We start from the raw sequence: 11862 nt of genomic DNA, 5'->3' as shown, positions 1-11862 counted from the left end.
GTGGAACCTGAGGGACCTTTCTTCTGTGGCTGGGCTCTTAGTGCTGACTCTCCAGTGGGTAGGAAAGTGAACTTGCTCCGTACCACGCTCTGTCCTCAGAACTTTGACAACAGTCATCTGTGACATCCTCACCGCAGCCCTCGGGAATAGCTGTGACTGTCTAGGTCACCTGAGAAAATTCAGGCAGCTGAGACAAGCAGGTCCCTCAGTGCCCAGGAGGCCTGCTACAAGCTCTGGCTGGCTCTGTCTGGGCTGCTCAGGAGAGTGCATCAGAGGGAAGGGCATGACAGCTGTGTAGCATGGGTAAACACTAGAGGTTGAAGTTGGCTCAGTCAGTAAAGTGTTCAACGTGAACACAGAGGAATCAACTTCCATCCCAGAACCCACATTAAGACTCAGGTGTGGTGGTGCACAGATGTAATCCCAGGGCTGGCGAGGTGAAGACAGGAGGACCTCTGAGGCAGGCTAGCATCGGTCTAACTGAATGAATAAGCTCCAGGTTCAGAGAGAGACCCTGTCTCAAAACCAAGGTAGAGAGCCGCTGAGAAGGATTAGGCACATGATGTATAACTTTGACCTCTGGCTTACACACACACACACATGCACACGCACACGCGCGCGCACACACACACAGGCAAAGAATGTTAAACCCTAAACATTTTGACAGTTCTTCCACATTTAAAACTCTTTAATTTTCTGGCCTCCCCCCACCCCCATATGAAATAGATGATTCGAACCACAGACATTTAGGGGTGAAATCATTAGCACCCAGGTTGGTGGCTGAGGAATGCTGCCATTGAATGTTCAGGTCCCTGCTAGAAGGAGCAGGCACACTCCTTCCTCCATTTTGGAAGCATCCCTGTCCGCTCACCTCACCTCAGCCCGCTCACAGTTTAAAGCTAGCTCACAGGAAGTACTGTGGAAAGAGATATAAAAGAGGCTAGCTGCAGCCCTACCCCTCACTGGCTGCAGCCACGCCCTTCCCTGGCTTCAGCATTTGGAAGAGTGGGCCCTGCACCTCGCTTGGGCAGCACAGCAAAGCTGGTCCTGATGGCTGGTGAGCAGGCCCCACAGGGACTAGAATGGGAAAACTGGGCCCTGACCCTTGCCAGCTGTGCCATTGGGTGAGCTAGCCCACACAGTGCCGGAGAGCTCACCCTGGTGGCACGGTTGCAAGAGAGTCAGAGGGCTGACCAGCTCAGCTACCTCCCAGGTTCAGATCCAGGGCTTTGAGTGGGCCCACCCCAATATCTACCCCATCTATCAGCTGCTGGAGCATATGAAAGGGCTGTGCTGCAGATCCAAAGCTGCAGAATCTCCATGACACAGGGCAACAACAGGATATCTGAGAAAAGTCCCTGAGAGGACCCAGTGTAGCAGGAGTCAGAGGCTTTGAATAGGACTAACGACTGGTTGCAATGGGCATTTGAAAGCAAAGAAGTGTGAACAGAGGAATATACTGTGTGATGTGCCATAGCTTCCAGGACAAGCTTTATTTTTTTCTTATTCTATTTTCTTTGGGTGAGGAGGTGACAGGGGTGGAAGGCAGATGTAAAGGGACAGGAAGATGAATGGGATTGGAGTGTATAATTGAAATTCACAAAGAATCAATAAAAGTATTTAAAACTACTTATAAGTAATAATAATACTTTTTTTTTTGGTTTTTTGAGACAGGGTTTCTCTGTATAGCCCTGGCTGTCCTGGAACTCACTTTGTAGACCAGGCTGGCCTCAAACTCAGAAATCTGCCTGCCTCTGCCTCCCGAGTGCTGGGATTAAAGGCGTGTGCCACCACGCCCGCTATAATAATACTTTTTTAAAGGCTAGAAGCAGACAACCCCTGCACATAAGAATGTTCTATACCACAGGTGGCTTGGTGGCTTCCATGTGTCAGCTGTCTGCACAAGGAAAGGAGAGGTGGCCAGTCCCACTGTATGAGTGTTAGGGCATCCACCATTAACGAAGCACTGCTTGTGCATTGTATAGACAGGCTATGCCTCTCCTGAGTCAACACTTAGAGAAGATTAAACTTGGACCGTGTTCAAGGCAATATGACAGGGTTGGTGGGAATGGCTTACAGTGGCGGTTCTCAACCTGTGGGTCATGACCCCTTTGGGGGTGTCAAATGACTTTTCACGGTGGGTCACAAACCAGATATTTGCGTTATGATTCATAACAGTAGCAAAATTACAGTTATGAGGTAACAATGAAAATAATTTTCTCGTTGGAGGGGTCACCACAACATGAAGAGCTGTTATTCAAGGGTCACAGCATTAGGAAGGTTGCTTAGCAGGTAAAGGCGTTTGCTTCCAAGCCTGACCATTTGAGCTCAATCCTCAGGGATTACGTGGTAGAAGAGAGGGAGCTAAATCGCACACGTTGTCCTCTGACCTCCACGCGCTAACTGTGGCAGACTAGTACCCTGCTCACTCATATAGACACACAAAACAAATCAATAAAAAAATGTAACTTTTAAAGCTACGAGATACAATTGCAGATTTGGGTGTGATCACAAAAAAATGTCCATATTTGTAATGAAGGCCAGAGACGTTGGGTGTGATCTTTTAAAAACACTTCAGCTGAGAGGGAATGAGCCAGAAAGCTCATAAGAGATGCACGTCCCAAAACACGTTGAACATGTTTATAAGGCAGAGAGCAGTCGAGGACACCCAGCGTCAACCTCTGGCTCCCACAGATGAATGCACTGTTGGGACCCTGCAACTCCTCATCTGTTTGAAAAGTTCTCAGCCTCCATCCCAAAGCCACACTTTCAAAAACAGGAAGAGGATTTAAAAACAAAAAAAAAAGACAAGCAAAAGAAACTTCATCATGAATGCCCATAAGAGGCATCCACGCTCTAAGCAAGCATACAGACATTTCAAGACCCCAAATCACAACACAGGCCCATTTGCTTTAGGCTAAAGATGTGATTAAGGAGCCCAGTGATTGAGACGGTGACTCTAACTAACGGCATGAGGGGAGCAGAAATAAGCCTGGAGCTGACCACTCACACCCTGCCTTAGATGAAAGCTCTTCGGGCTCCACAGAGCAAGCACAGCCCTGCTGAGCCTTGGAACCCAGACAGGGCGTCCTTGGCTGTGTGAGGCTCCCAAGACTGAATGTGCTTCCCTGAAAGATGGCGTGCAGACAGCTACAGAAGCTCTTTCCGTCATCCATTAGGGACAGGCTCATCAATCAGGGGTAGAATGCTTGCCTGACATGCTGAAGACCAAGGTCTGAAGCGAGCACTACAAACACGTCAATAAATTAATTGCTTGTGTTTTCCTGAGAGTTTGGGTTTTTTTTTTCTAATCAGATCATGGAGAAGTAGTGTGTTGTGAATAAGACTCCTTCTCAATAGCATTGTGGGGGGGGGCAGGAATTTTGTTTGGGGGAATCACTCGTGGAGGAGCACGTGTGTGTGCATCAAAAAGTCCTCCAGGCATAAGGAATCCATTTTAACCAACCACCTGGGGAGCATGGGGCTAGCCTATCTCTAGCTGTGGGTAGGCTGGGACACTGTGGGGCAATAGAAAGAACCAATTAGGTCTTCGTGTCACGACCTAGAACACCAAGGTATTTCATTGACAAGATGGAGAAAGAGTCCCCGGGAAAATGTACAGGGAAAATCCAGGAAGTGTATTTCTATCGTGTGCATATTTGTAATCTCAGCACTCAGAAGTTTGAGGCAGGAGGACCACCAGAGTGGGGTTAGCCTGGGATATAAGTCAAGATCATGTCTCAAAAAGCCAAAATAACTGAATTAGCGAAATTCATGCAACATTAAAAAACAAAAACAACAACAACAACAACAAACAGCATCTCTGTGGGTTATGTGGGTGTTTTGTGTTTGTGAAAGAGGAAAGGCCAGCTGGGGTTTATCACTTCAACTGTGGGACCTGGATCCCAGGGGAAAATGAAACCGTTTTAAACCATTCTGAGACACTATTGGGGTAACAAAAAAGGAGGCAAGGCCTGGGAATGTGCCTCCATTGGTAGAATCCTTGCCTAGCATGGGTGAAGCTCTGTGTTCCGTTCCCAGCACAGAGTTAGTCAGGCATGGCGGTGCATACATATTATCCAGCACAAGGAGGTGAACGTGAGGTCAGCCTGGGCTACATGAGATGGGGCAGGCATGGGGTGGGAAGGGATGGGGTGGGGGAACCAATTCCTAACTAATGGGGTAGAGGTGTGGGGCTCTGTGTGGAGTCACCCACTACAGGATCTCACTCTAGATTGTCACTGTGGGTGTGGGGACTTGTAGGTGAGCTCTGCTACCATATCCCCTGTGCCTGGAGCAGTCCCTGGCTCCCTCTCCCTGTTGCAGCTCTGAGCATGCCCGCTCCATCCCCTTGTTCTTGCTCAGAGCCAACCCAGGCGTGACAACCAGGAGGTGGCATCTCAAGTCATGTGGACTGCTGCCTCCTACACGGTGTGGGACAGTTGCATCACTTCAGCACATGTCTACAGATAGAGGGGTCAGGCCTCTCAGACTTGATGCCCAGAGGGGCTGTGCAGGTGACGTTTAATCAAGGCAGTGCCTGGAGAGGTGATAAAAGCTATGCACAGTGCAGTTTGGCACATTTAACAAGCATACAATAAACACTGGCTGGATGCGTGCCTTCATGCACAGGGTTCATTCATTTATCATGCCACAAGTATTTATGAAAACCACTACAAAAATTCCCGTAGGAGATTTGGGGACTAGCAGAGGGACCTTTTATATAGACAAAATCCTGGCCATTAGATTAAAGCGGGGGGGGGGGGGGGGGGGCGTGGGAGACACACGGAGATTACATACTCAACGCACACAAACAAAACTTGCATAGATCGGAGTTTAAAAGATAAGGATGGAGACCCACTCAGGACTGGGCAAACACAGGAGAGTTCAAAGACGGGAGCTACAGGGAATGGTATTCCAGACAGAGGGAACAGGTTGTGCAAAGGGCTTCTTAGAAGAGGGAGCTTGAGAAAGCTTGACAAAGAGATGTCAGAAGAAGACTGGGTCAAATGTTCACTCCAAGGCAATAACAGGAAACAACCTGAGGTCATGCAAGGATAGGAAGGGGGGTTCAGATCTGAGCTGTCAGTCCATGCCACAGAGAACACACTGGAGGGAAGCCAGAGTAGCCCCAGGGAGATGGGCGTGGAGGCCATAGCAGCATTCTGGGCCAGAGAAGGTGGTAGCGGTGGCAGCCATAAAAGTGAACTTGGCGGGACCAGGTGATGGATCAGATCTGAGAGCTTCGGGAACCTGGTGCTTTCTGTGTAAGCACCTGTCCCCATCTCAGGAAGATGGCGTCCAGGCTGTTAGAGATCAGCAGACACTTTTGGAATTGAAATCAAATGGGGGTAAGACAGCCAGCGAGGCTGGGTTTGGGCCGCAGCTGTCTACCCAGAAGCCCTTGAGTGCTGTCAACAGGCTTCGGTTTCAAGCCCTCCATGAATGCGTGTTGGCTCTCTCCAAAGCCTGCCAGACCCATCTGTCCTCTCTCCTTCTACCAGGGAGGGCCCCCTGCGCTCAGTCAAGGTAACCCTGTGCTAGGAAAGGTGAGTGGACCCACTGCCTGGGACCCTCCATCTGCTTTTGATCCTTGCCAGCCTTTGAAGTCACCCTGCCTCCCTCCCCCTCCCAGCTTCCAGCTGTCAGCTCTGCTCCTGGGCAGCCCTGGCTACCCCAAAGAGCCTCAGTCCCTGGGGACCTGGGTGGTGACAAGGGTAATAAATGGAGCAAGACAGACAGCGGCGGGCCCCTCCCCCAGGAGGCCAAGGGGCGGGGCCTTTGCAAACCTCTTTTCCTGCTGAATCCAGAGTAGGTTCTAAAGGTGGCAGCAGCAGAGTGGAGTTTTGCAAATTAATTCTGCAGGTCCTCTTTCTTTCCAGCCTGCCTATGTTCAGGTTATGACACTCCCACCCCTTCCAAAGAGAGAAACAGCCCCCTGTTGCAGGCCTTTGGGGGAACAGTCTGGAAGGGAAGACAACCCCCCACACACACACACACACCATAGCAGGTCTCAGCTCTACCCCTGGGAACTGCAGAAGAAGCAATGGTTTCTAACAATGACTGTTCCGAGCCCCACCGTCCCCCCTCAGTGAACCCCGTGGTGTGTTTAAGTCCTTGACCGTGGAACACAGGCTGTGTCCTGAACCACCCTGTAGACAGCTCACTCTCTGGCTCTTGCTTTCTCTGATTTAATCTGCCGTATAGCCTGACAGTCTGGAAGATTCTATTAGTCCTCCAAGCTCAAAAGGTTTTGTTTGATTGTTTCAGATCATATAGCTGATAAGAGGGGTCAGCTGAGGATCCTGCATCTGTAGTCCGTAGCAGATGACAAACCTGGGACTTGGTGGGTTAGCGAAGAGACTTTTATTTTAAGGTGGGACCTATTCTGCTTTTGAGTGTGTGTCTGCACACATGCACGTATGCGTGTGTGTGTGCATGTGTGTATGCCAGTATGTCAGCGTGTGTGTGTTATATGTGCAGGTGTGCACACCCGTGACGCATACACACAGAGGTCAGAGAAGCATGTTAATGTCCTACCTATTACACTCCCTCTCTTTCTACCTTTCCCCTTTGAGTCAGGGTCTCTCTGTGAGCCTGGAACTAGACTGAATGCAAATTCCAGCAATCCATCTTCCTCTGCCTCCCCCAGCACTGGGGCTGCCAGCTCACAGGACCACATCTGGCTTGTTGCATGGGTGCTGGGGTCTGAACTCGGGTTTTCATGCTTGCGCTGCAAGCTCTCTTAGCCATTGAGTCATCCTTCCAGCCCCACAGCTCGACCCAGCCTCCTTGTAAGCTATGGCTCCTAGCACACAGCCTGGAACCAGGCTGAGAGTGAATCCTAACTGCTGAACTAAGTGGCCCCTTAAGTCTCATCTCTATCTGCTTCATAGGATGACACAAGATGACACTAGCCAAGAATCCTTGGTCCCAAAGTGAACACTTTTTAAGTGGGAGATTTCTTTATTCCTACTTTCACTAAAATGGGAACATAACCAAGTTAAGCCCTTCAAACACCTCAAGACACTGAATAGGTCTGCCTCCCCTCTCCTCTGCCCCAGGAAGTCACTAACAAAACCGCAGCTCACAAACCACCAAACTCACCGTCAGAACAGGAAGCGCTTACCTAGTAGGAATGACTCACAAGCTGCCAGTGCCAGGGCTTGGCTCAGACCTGAACCTGGGTATAGTCACCTATTGGGAGACACGGAGCAGGTACTCTCTCTCATTCCACGAGCTCACTGGGAACACTGGAGGAAACAGATCCAGGCAATTGCCTGGAATGTAATGGCGCTCTCCATGAAAGAGCTGTGACTCCAATGTTAGGTTTTTCTGACTTTGCAAATTCTCAGAGCTCATGATGAAGGTCAACGCCTTCCACACAGGAGCCCGGAGCTAGAACAAGCCGCAGGAAAGGTCAGTTGTCAATCAGTGGAATCGAGGTCTCCTCGTGAAGGCTAACCTCCTTTCTGCAGAGGCTTGGCTGTCTCCAAACCATGCGTGTTTGAATCGTGGGTTGGAGTTTGGGGCACTGAATCGCCTGGCAGGATCGGTCAATTGTACTTATTCCTTTTTAAATGCGCTCTTCTCATTCTCTCTCTCTTTTAAAGTGTGTGTGTGTGTGTGTGTGTGTGTGTGTTGTGTCAGGGAGCTTGGGTGGAGGTCAGAGGACAGCCCTAAGAGTTAGTCCTCACCTCCCACCTTGTTTGAAACCAGCCTTCTATTCGCCATGCATACTCCAGGCGAGCTGTCTCAGAAGCTGACTCCTGCCTCTGCCCCCTAGTGTGACATAGGAGCCCTGGGGTAAGAGAGGCAACCAGCCTCTGAGGGATCTGAGCTCAGGTCTTCAGGTTTCTGTGGCAGGTACTCTCCCCACTGCGCCCTCTCTGCAGCCTCTGACTTTATTACTTTTTATTGTGTGTTTGAATTTTAGGTCTTGAAGTGTCTAGTAGAGACCTGGACTCAGATGGCTGTCTTTATCCCTTTTGTGAGTCAGTTCCCAGGCACATGTTAAATTATTACACCTTGATGGCAGGATTCTTTTACAAAGTATATGTTCCCCTAAGTCCATCGCTGTGGTTTTTATCTTAAAGTCTGTCTGGAATTTCTCCAGCTTCCCTGGTGTTTATATCATGTGGATTTTCCCAATTATTTTTTGCTCGGGATTTGCTATTCTAATGCTTCCAAATTATCTTGATTCCTCTTTAAAAGTGGTCTCGTAAGAAGCATGTCGGTTTCAAGAATCTGATTCGATAATCTTTATTGTTATTGTTATTTTAATTGAACGCATATGTCAAAGTATACTTGTGGAAGACACAGAGCATCTTTGTGGGGTTCTCTCCACCCCGTTTTTACATGCAACATCAGGCAGCAAGCGCCTTTACCCACCGAGCCACCTTGCCAGTCCAACCCTTTTGTAACTGGAGGCTTTATTCTGCTTATATTTATACTTTAGGAAAGAAACAAACTGACAGCAAGCGCTTGCATTCCGTTTTATTCTTTAAGTGACTACAGTAAAAATCATAATGTGTGCCCCTGATGGTTCGTGACGGTGATAACTTCTCACATATGCCTTTCCTAGACAAAACAGACTGCCTGTGTTTGTCTTTTTATGTTGCTGGGCATCCTTGCTGAATTTTCATGCTTCCAGAACAGTCTTTTGTAATGTAAGTCTGCAGATGGCAAATAAGCACAATTCTTAGTTGATTTTCAATTGTGAATGAGCTATATGCATATATATGTATATATGCATCTATGTGCATTTATATATGTATATATGCATACACACATCATAGGGCTTCCTGGACACACCAGCAGTGTACATAATGACACAGACACTTGCTAATTTTTATTATTGCTTAGGCCTTAGCTTAGGCTACCTTCCAGCAAGCGTGTCTAACTTAATCTTATTATCCTAGCTCACAACCTGCCTTTATCTCTCTCTCAGTCCCGGAACGGTCTGTCTGAGCACCTCCATGTCAGGCTGGCAAATCTCCCTGCCTGACTGTTCTCCCCAGGACCCTCTTTCAGCCCAGAAGTCCCACCCACCCTTCCTGCCTAGCTATTGTCCATCAGATCTTTATTAAGCCAATCAGCAAGTGAGGAAGGCATATGTTTACAAAATACTGAGGCAGGTGATGAGCCATAAGAAAAACAATACCAAATAATGGGGTCAGTAGGCAGCTCTCTGCCGGTACAGCAACCAACAGTTGAATACAGTGACAACCTTCACACAGTGCACCCCAACATGTGTGTGTATGTGTTTACATACATTCATACATACATACATACATAATTTTGCATCTTGGGTATTGGTAGGCTTTGTTTTGGGGTGTGTGTGTGTTTGAAAAAAATGTGGGATCTCTGAGAGATTACATCTTCCTTAGGGGAAGTGTGGCTTTTCTTTTGGCAGGCTCTGATGGCAGAAGCAATCCTTGATCCAATGTGAAATTAAGATGTGACACGGTGCAGCATCTATTTGTCTTGCCCTTACCCTGAGTACTGGATCTCAGTTAAATCCTGGAAGATTTGTTTTGTGTACAGCCGGAGTGGTGTATGTGTGGGCACATGTGTCTGTATGTGGTATGTGTTGAGCTTACAGAAGGACTGTGGGTGTCCTGCCATGTTACTCTCCACTGTCTCCCATGTAACAAGGTTCTTCACTAACCCTGGAGCTAGGCTGGCAGCCGGCAAGCCCTGGCAATCCTCCTGCATCTGCTCCCCCATAGTGCTGGGATTCTAGGTGCACATACAGCCTCATCCAGGGTTTCACGTGGGTGATGAAGATTTGAACTTCGGTCCTCGTGGCTTATATGGCAAACACTCTTGTCTATCTACTAAGCTCCCTTCTCAACTCCATAAGTCTAGGGTATTGGTGGAGGCTCCCTGTCTTTGAGGGGCCACTCCGTCCTTGGCTTCTGGCTAAGGAACACCTTTCTGTCTGGATTCTCTGCTGTCCCTTTCCCAGTCTTCCAGCAATTCCCCGAAAGCAACGCCATCTGCAATCTCAAGCTACACTCTGAGTTCTCAGATTGCTTCCCCTTGTGCCTGAGCTGGCCTGGTGACATTTGTCTCAACAGCCCAGTGGGACTGGAGAACACTAAGGTGTCATATTGCTCTTGCTCAGGACTTGTTAATGTCCTGAAAGAAAAGAACCTAGACGTTCGACTTGACTGCAGCCATCTCTCGCTCTCTGAGATCCTGGGCCCTCTAGCCTGGACTTCCTTGTCTTTGAATGCCTTAAAACATTCTTCCTAGTGTTTGTGACTGAGAAATGTAAACTATAGCACCATCAACACTCAGTTGACCACCTTAATGTAAACTAGAAATAAATTACCAATTTTATTTTATTCCAACATTAGACAAAAATACAACTTGGAATTTAAAAGAAAGAGAAAAATTTTAGATAATTAAAGACTTATTAGAATAGGTGAAATTAGAAATAACTTAACACAGAGATAAAGTTTAAATAGGAATAGAGAAATGATTTTTTTAAACCTAACTAAAAAGTAATTAGTTAAATGTGTAAGAAATTTCATTCTTTTTCTTTTCTTTTTTTTTTTAACTGCCAGAGGGCTGGAGAGATGACTCAGTGATTAAAAATACTCGATGCTCTTCCAGAGGGCCAGGTTTGCTAGCACCCATATGTTGGCTTACAGCTATCTGTTAACTCCAGTTCCAGGGGATCCAACACCCTCTTCTAACCTCTGTAGGCACCAGGCATGCATAAACATACATGCAGGTGAGATATCCATACACATAGAATACAGTTTAAAATAATACCTTTTTAATTCCAGAAATAAAGGAAATAATAGAAGACTCAGGAAAGACATTCCAAACGTGTAGGACTAGAGCTGCAGCCCATGATGTGCCTAGTATCCACAAGGCCCCGGGTTCAAGCCCATCACTGGAAAAAAATAATGTTATTTTGAATTATATGTGACAGCATGTTCCTGTAATCCCAGCCCTCAGGAGGCCGAGGCAGGAGGATCAGGGGTCAGCTTCAGCTATGAAGTGGTTTCCAGGTCCGCCTGGGTTATATGAGACCCTGTTCCAAAGAAAGGGGTTGAGGGAAATAAGAGAAATTTGCAACATCTGAACAGAATAATAGACTAATATAAGGTACACAGACACATTAACAAGGAGAAACCCCTAAACAACACTCAAGCAAAGTCATAGTAATGAAGAAGGGAGAGAATAAAGGAACTGAATGCTCGCCTCTCCCCAGAACCCAGATGTGGATCAAACATCCCAGCGCGGAAGATGGGGATGGGAATGGCTGTGAATACTGCCCCCTGCCCTTCAGCACGTGGGTTAGAGGGCTGGGCAGTTCTGTGTGTGTTAACCAGACTGCCCTCGCTGCTCACAGGCACTGCTTCATCTCAGAGGTATCAGGCCACAGCCGCCTGACTCCATGGCGGTGAGGGTGCAGTGAGGGTGCAGTGAGGCCCACCATGGCAGGGAGTGCATCCCAGAGGAAAGCTGTTCACTTATGAAGGTCAGACGCAGAGTGTCAGGAAGAGTCTGGGGACCAGATGCCTCATCTCAGTGACTGGATCCCCCAGCTGGTGACCAAGCCTTCCACACACCAGCCTTTCTGGGGAATGCTTTATATCGAAACCACAACACAAGTGTTAACAGCAAGTTGTGAAACTGGAAGCCTGCGTGTGTGTGCATGGCTGGTGGGGGTCTTTAAAGGCACAGCAATTATAAGAAACAGGCTGTTAACATTTAACCCAGTTCAGTTCACATGAAAAACTCTCTCTCTCTCTCTCTCTGTCTCAGATATATATATATTGCATATATATGCATAATAAGGATACATGGATACAGGGCTGAGAGATGGCTCAGTCAGTAAAG

The 11862-nt window shown here is 47.8% G+C and overlaps 1 protein-coding gene across 2 annotated transcripts in view; it reads left to right on the top strand.

The window, feature by feature from the left end:
• Nucleotides 1–11862, top strand: part of Eya2 (EYA transcriptional coactivator and phosphatase 2) — a 170564-nt gene that overhangs the window by 51569 nt on the left and 107133 nt on the right. Inside the window, exon 1 of one of the 2 annotated variants that reach the window (XM_085832304.1) lies at nt 7203–7419. The exons of the other annotated variant lie outside the window; for it this stretch is intronic. The gene's annotated coding sequence lies outside the window, so the exon portion shown is untranslated. Of the gene's footprint in view, nt 1–7202; nt 7420–11862 lie in introns of those variants that run through there. 2 annotated transcript variants of the gene reach the window in all.

The sequence above is a fragment of the Mus caroli genome, unplaced genomic scaffold, assembly GCF_978045245.1.
Source record: "Mus caroli unplaced genomic scaffold, Mus_caroli_1 scaffold_2, whole genome shotgun sequence".
Taxonomy (NCBI): Eukaryota; Metazoa; Chordata; class Mammalia; order Rodentia; family Muridae; genus Mus; species Mus caroli.
Note: the sequence above shows the minus strand (reverse complement) of the source record. Positions and strands in the feature narration are given on the sequence as shown.